The sequence below is a fragment of the Solanum dulcamara genome, chromosome 1 (genome assembly GCF_947179165.1).
Source record: "Solanum dulcamara chromosome 1, daSolDulc1.2, whole genome shotgun sequence".
NCBI classification, from domain to species: domain Eukaryota; kingdom Viridiplantae; phylum Streptophyta; class Magnoliopsida; order Solanales; family Solanaceae; genus Solanum; species Solanum dulcamara.
Window position 1 is genome coordinate 24,015,433 of NC_077237.1, and position 7,872 is coordinate 24,023,304.

Sequence of the window (7,872 nt, forward strand, 5' to 3'; positions counted from 1 at the left end):
CGATTAAAAAATTAAGAAAAAAGATATAAGTATCCTTAAACTATGATCGAAATTTTAAGGACATATTTTTTTTGTTAGGCTTCTATTACCCACTAAACTTTTAAAAATAGAATAAGTATCACCCTGAAATTAGAAAATCATATTCTTAAGTAGGGAGTGATGCTCTGTCAGTCTGCACGTATATTTTTAATTTTTTTTAAATATCTTTTTCCTTTTTTCCTTATTCTATTATATTTTTTTTTCTTTTTGTGTTTTATTCTCTTTTCTCTTGGATTGTCATTTATCCATTGATGCTAAAACTTGAACTCAAAATTGTTGGATTATGTAGTCATTTTCGACCATGGATGTTAAAATTAGTTGAAGTGTATTGTGTTAAGTTAGAAAAACAAGTTTAGGCAGAAAAATGTGAAATAAAAGTGTTTTGTTAGGTATTGGATGTCTGTTTCTATTGCAAATTGGATGTAGTTTTTCAAGTGGACCCACTTTTAAGTGGGCAACTTGCCCACTTGGTATTTGTTCTTCTTATTATGCCTATATATAGGCAAGATTGTTGGAAGAAAATAGATGCACAGAGACGAAAAGAGGTAATAAAAGGGGTAAGAATTTTATTTTTTTAAATGTCTAATATTTCAAAACTTGAATTTGTTGCTCTTGATATTTCTGGAAAAAGCTACTCATCATGGTCACTTAATGCCGAAATTCATTTAGAATTGATGGGTCTGGCAGACACCATCAAAGATGAAAATACAACATCTAGTCAAAACCGTGCAAAAACCATGATATTTCTCCTCCACCATCTTGACGAGGGGCTAAAATTACAATATCTCACATTAAAAGATCCCCCTTAAATTGTGGAAAAATTTAAAAGAAAGATATGACCACCTGAAATTGATCATGCTTCCACAAGCACGTCATGATTGGCTAAACTTGCGATTAATGGATTTCAAAAATATAACTAAATATAATTCTGCCTTGTTTAGAATTATAGCTCAGTTAAATTTATGCGGAGATGAAATAACTGATTAAGATAAACTCGAAAAAATATACTATATATTTTCATCCGCAAATATGCTCCTGCAGCAGCAATATTGCGAAAAGAATTTTAAAAAATATTCTGAATTATTATCTCACATTATTGCTGAACGCCACAATGAACTATTAATGAAAAATCATGATAGTCGGTCTGTTGGTTCTTTGCCACTCCCTGAAGTGAATCAGGCAAATTATAACCAACGTGAAAGAAGCCATGGCCATAGTCATGGTCTTGGTCATGGTCGAAGAAGAAATTATAATTATGATGCTCGGCTGGCACCGAGAAATGATTAGCAATATAAAAGGCAGAGTAAAAGGCCAAAAGTTTTACCGAAAAAAAATTCAGAAAGTGTATGCCATAGATGTGGAGGTATGGGGCACTGATCGCGGACTTGCCAGTCATCAAAACGTTTGGTTCAGCTATATCAGGCATCCTTGAAAAGAGAAAAAAATAATCCAGAGACAAATTTTATCTCTGAGGATAATATTGAGCCTATGCATCTGTATGTAGCTGATTTCTTTAATTTTCGAGAAGAAAATATGAATATTGATAAGACTAATAATATTTAAATCATTTTCTTTTTATTTTTATTTTATTTGTACTAAATATTATGTTTGTATTTTCCTGGTCCATGTAAATAAATAAAATTTATGTAATAAAATATGTATTAATTATAATATTTACTTTATTTTCTTTTTAAAGAAAAATATGGATATGCCTCAAATTTTATTTGGATCAATGATCAATCACGAGAATATTTGTGTAATTAATAGTGGAATAACTCATGTATTTTTAAAGACGAGAATTTTTTTTCCAACTTGCTTAGAAGGAAAGCAAATGTTACTACATTTTTTAGTAATTCAAAAATGATTGAAGGCTCCGGAAGAGCTATTATAATTCTGCCTAAGAGAACAAAAATTATTATAGAAGATGCACTATTCTCTTCTAAATCCCAAAAAAACTTGTTAAGTTTTAAAGATATCCCCAGAAATGGATATCATGTTGAGACACTAAATAAAATGAATACTGAATATCTTTGTATAACCAAGAGTGTCTCAGGTCAGAAATATGTTTTGGAAAAATTACCAACTTTGTCGTCTGGTCTATATTATGCAAAAATTAGTGCAATTGAAGCACATATGATCAAAAACCAGAAGTTTACTGATCTAAATAAATTTGTGTTATAGCATGATCGAATAGGTCATCCTGGATCAATAATAATGAGACGAATTCTTGAAAATTCAACTGGACATCCGTTAAAGAACCAGAAGATTCTTACGAATGATGAATTTTTATGTGTTGCTTGTTATCAAGGAAAATTAATTGCGAGACCATCGACACTGAAGGTTAGCATCGAATCTCCTAGCTTTTTAGAGCGTATACATGGAGATATATGCGGACCTATTCATCCACCTAGTGAATTGTTTAGATATTTTATGGTCCTAATAGATGCATCATCTAGATGGTCTCATATGTGCCTCTTATCATCTCGCAACTTGACATTTGCGAAGTTGTTAGAAAAAATAATAAGATTGAGAGTGCAATTCCTAGATTATCCAATTAAGGCCATTCGCCTTGATAATGCTGGAGAATTTACATCCCAAGCCTTTAATGATTATTGCTTATCAATTGGAATAAAAATTGAACATCATGTTGCTCATGTTCATACTCAAAATGGCCTTGCAGAGTTATTTATAAAGCGCTTACAATTGATAGCAAGACCTCTACTAATGAAAACAAAATTGTTAATTACTGTTTGGGGTCATGCTATCTTACATGCAGCAACATTTGTACGTCTCAGACCGACGCATTATAATAAATATTCGTCGTCACAATTAGTATGTGGACATGAGCCAAATATAGCCCATCTAAGAATTTTTGGTTGTGCGGTATACGTGCCTGTAGCACCACCACAACGTATAAGGATGGGCCCTCAACGAAGGTCGGGCATATATGTTAGATTTGACTCACTCTCCATAATTCGATACCTTGAATCATTGACTGGAGACTTATTTACTGCTCGATTTGCAGATTGTCGGTTTGATGAAATAATTTTCCCGCCATTAGGGGGAGAGAAAAAGGAACCCAAAAAAATTACGTGGAAAGTTTCATCACTATCTCATTTCGATCCACGCACCCGCATATGTGAGCAGGAGGTCCAGAAGATCATCCACTTACAGAAAATAACAAATCAAATACCAAATTCATTTACTTATTTGAAATGGATAACTAAGTCACATATCCATGCAGTGAAAGTGCCTATTCGGATTGATGTCCCAAAAGGATCATATACTAGTATCATAGCTTCTAAATCCCAAACATGCCTGAAGCGTGGTAGACCACTAGGTTCAAAGGATAAAAATCCTAGAAAGAGAAGTGTAAAGAATAATAAAGATGATACTACACAAGAACCTCCTGAAGAAGGTCAAGATTTGAGTAATCCTGATATTTCTGAAGAAATCAGTGAACCTGAGACTCAAGTGAATGAAGAACTTTTAATAAGTCTACTGGTGATGAGATAAATTTAAACTGATAAAAAATTACGATGGATAATGTTTTTGCATATAATGTTGCAATTAACCTCATGCAAGATAATGAAAGTCTTGAGCCTAAATCCATCGAAGAATGTCGACATAGATATGATTGGCCAGAATGACAAAAGTAAATTCGATTAGAATTAGACTCACTTGCTAAACGTGAGGTTTTTGAACCTGTAGTCCAAACCCCTGAAGGTGTAAAACCAGTTGGCTATAAATGAGTTTTTGTGCGAAAATAAAATGAGAAAAATGAAATTGTAAGATACAAGGCACGCCTTGTTGCACAAGGATTCTCTCAAAGATCCGGGGTCAACTATGAAGAAACATATTCACTTGTTATGGATGGAATAGCATTTTGATATCTCATCAGTCTAGCTGTACGTAAAAATCTTGAAATACATCTAATGAATGTACAGCTTACCTTTATGGTTCACTTGATAATGAAATTTACATAAAAATCTCAGAAGGATTAAAATTTCCTAAAGCATGTAATAAGTCTCAGGAGATGTACTCAATAAAACTGCAAAGATCATTATATGGTCTAAAACAATCAGGTCGTATGTGGTATAATCGCCTTAGTGAGTACTTAATAAATGAAGGCTATATAAATGATGTCATTTGTCCATGTGTTTTTATTAAGAAAATAAAATCAGAGTTTATTATACTCGCTGTTTATGTTGATGACATAAATCTCATTGAAACCCCTAAAGAGGTCTAAAAGGCAATTGAATATCTACAGAAAGAATTTGAGATGAAAGACCTTGGAAAAACAAAACTTTGTCTAGGTCTGCAAATTAAACATTTAGCAGATGGGATTTTTGTCCATCAATATGCCTACAATAGACCCTTGTGGTCAGGCCCTTCCCCGGACCCTGCGCATAGCGGGAGCTTTAGTACACCAGGCTGCCCTTTTTAATCTGCCTACACTAAAAAATCTTTAAAATATTTTACATGGACAAAACACATCCATTAAGTACTCCAATAGTTGTTGGATCACTTGAAATGGAAAAAGATTTGCCTCTAGAAGAGGATGAAGAACTTCTTGGTCCTGAAGTACCATATCTTAGTGCTATTGGTGCACTTATGTACCTTGCTAGAGCAACCAGGCCTGATATAACATTCTCTGTTAATTTGCCGGCAAGGTATAGTTCATCCCCAACACAAAGGCATTGGAACAGTATCAAACATATTTTGCGATACCTAAAGGGTACTATTGATATGAGTTTGTTTTATACTAACAAAGGTTGTCCAGGCCTTATTGGTTATGCAGATGCAGGTTATTTATTATACCCACATACAACTCGATCTCAAACAAGCTATCTATTTACACACGGAGGAATTGGTATATCATGGCGATCTATAAAGTAGTCTATTGTTGCCACTTCTTCAAATCATGCTGAAATAATAGCAATTCATGAAGCAAGTAGAGAATGTGGATGGTTGAGATCGATGATACAGGTCATCAAAGAAAGATGTGGTCTGGAAAATGATGTTAAAGTACCCATAATTAATTCGAAGATAATGCCGTGTGCATAACTCAATTGAAAGGTGGCTTCATAAAAGGAGACAGAACGAAACATATTTCACCAAAATTATTCTTCACACATGATCTCCAAAAGAATGGTGATATTGATGTACAACAAGTTCGTTCGAGTGATAATCTTGAAGATTTATTCACAAAGGCATTACCAACATCAACTTTTGAGAAGCTAAGATATAAGATTGGAATGCGTCATCTCCAAAATATCTAATGAGGTTTTCATCAGGGGGAGTAAGATATGCGCTGCACTCTTTTTTCTTTAACCAAGGTTTTGTCCCACTGAGTTTTTCTAGTAAGGTTTTTAATGAGGCAGCACTTAAGGTGTATTATCAGATATGTGTACTCTTTTTCTTTCACTAGGCTTTTTTCCACTGAATTTTTCCTAGTAAGGTTTTAACGAGGCACAAGATTTATAGATGTTCACGATAACTATGTATATTTATTCTTTAACTAGAATATTCTTGACATCCAAGGGGGAGTGTTAGGTATTCTTGACATCCACGATAACTATGTCTCTTTCTATTGTAAATTAGATGTAATTTTCCAAGTGGGCCCCTCTTTTAAGTGGGCAACTTGTCCACTTGGTATTTGTTTTTCTTATTATGCCTATATATAGGCAAGATTGTTAGAAGAAAATGGATGCACAGAGATGAAAACAAGAAAATCAATTCTACCCACTCTATATTCTCTTACTCTCTTTCCTTTATAAGTTGTGAAGTTAGTTAATTTATAACATGTTCAAATTTCTTAGGCAATTATTAACGTAGCTTCAAGCTTCGAGTTTGAATTTGGGCTTATAGTAAACAAACTTCGTATTGTGTGGGTGATTTCTCAAAAAATTCAAAACATCTTAATGAATTCATATCTAAAATTTGGGTTGATTTCTTAAACATTTAAATGGATTTAGTTGAAAGAAATGCAAACGAAGCTTTAACTTTCAATTTTGAATGTTGGGTTATCGCAAATAAATTCTGTTTCAAATGTGGGATATCTAAATAGATGAATTTGATTTCTAAATTTTTCTAAAATAGACACATTTTGCAGCTAATTATGATTATTCACCTTTTCAATAAGTCAAATGCCTAATCCAGTTTCAAATATGACAATTTTAATTTATTGTCAGTGTTCAATTTTATTGGATGTCTTTTGTTTTTTATCCGAAAGCTGAAAGATAACCGAAGAAAAAAAAGTAGTCATAAAATATATTTAAAATAAAATTATATTAAAATTTTTTAAAAATATTTATGTTTCTCACTTTCTTAAATACAGTGAAGTACACTCTCCTTATCATCTCAGTGCTTAGGGAGGTAGTTGTTCCATTTTTTTAAAAGTTAAGCAAAAAAATAGGATCCCAACAAAATAAATGTATCACTAAAATTTCCTATAAAAATACAAAAGAGCTAAAATATAGAAGGAAAAATTACATAAATACACAACTTAAGAGATCGTGATTTCTAAAATTCTCTATCATTAAAAATATTATAAAAATCTCCTCTCGGATATATTCTTATCCCCTCTCGGATACATTTATATCCCCTCTCGGATATATTTTTATCCCCTCTCGAATATATCCATATATCCTCTCGGATATATTCCTATCCACTCTCGGATACATCCATCTTATTAAGTAATGTATCATTTGCAATGTATCAGATAATCAAAGAATGTATCCGAGAGCAATGAAAAATCCAAAATTTTTGTAATTGGGAAATTTTTCAAAATAGAATGTAATTAGCCATCATATATATGAGATTTATGTACTTTACCATATAGAATAGTAAAAAAAATGAAAATAATGAGATGGAGGTAGGCTGGTGAAGAAAATGCTTACAAAATCAAGCTCAAAGAATATAAATTGATCTTTCTAATCATCTATGTTGATCATCGTCGAGGTTATATCTGGTTCAAAGACTACAGGGAGTTAGTGGCATATATTTTATGAGACACATTGTATGATTTTTTTAGACATAATAAATAAATGTGCCCTTTAACTTGGCCTTAATTGACATTTATGCTCTCTAATTTTTGGATGTGCATAAGTATACACTTAAACTCGTATAAAATTGAACAAATAAACATATTCATCCTACGTGACATCCTACATGACACTTTATTGTCTTACTTACCGTCCTACGTGTATTATGCCACATAAAACGCATATATCTGGTTGTTTAATTTTATATAAATTTAAGTGTCTACTTGTGCACACCCAAAGTTGGATGGCATAAATGTCAGTTGAATCCAAATTAAAGGGAATATTTATGATAATGCCATTTTTATGAGTTATCGGTCAAGCTCTTGTTTGAGAATATCTTCAATCCTAGAAGATTCATTATATGCGCAAGATAGGAATAAGGTTAGCATATATATACTATCTTTCTCAAACTTCATTTGTGAAATTATATTAAATATATTATTATTTTTATTGACATCCATCATATTCACAAAATTTTATGATACAAAAGATATGAAATAACCATTAACAAAAAGTAACTGTAAGAACCCACCTCTTTTTTCCCTTTTTTTGTTAGATTTTGCGAGTTAAATTTTGGATCAAGAGTCGCCTATGTGTACTGATCCGACCCAATTGAATTTGACCCATTCCAGTTTTCTCTAAAAAGAAGAGAAGATATAGAAATTATCTTAATTCAATGTATGGGGGAGTAGTTACATAGTAACTGATTATCATAGAATTTCCTCTATAAGATGGTTCTGTTTTCCTGAAGAGAAAGTTGAACGGAAAACATAGGAAAAAGGACAGA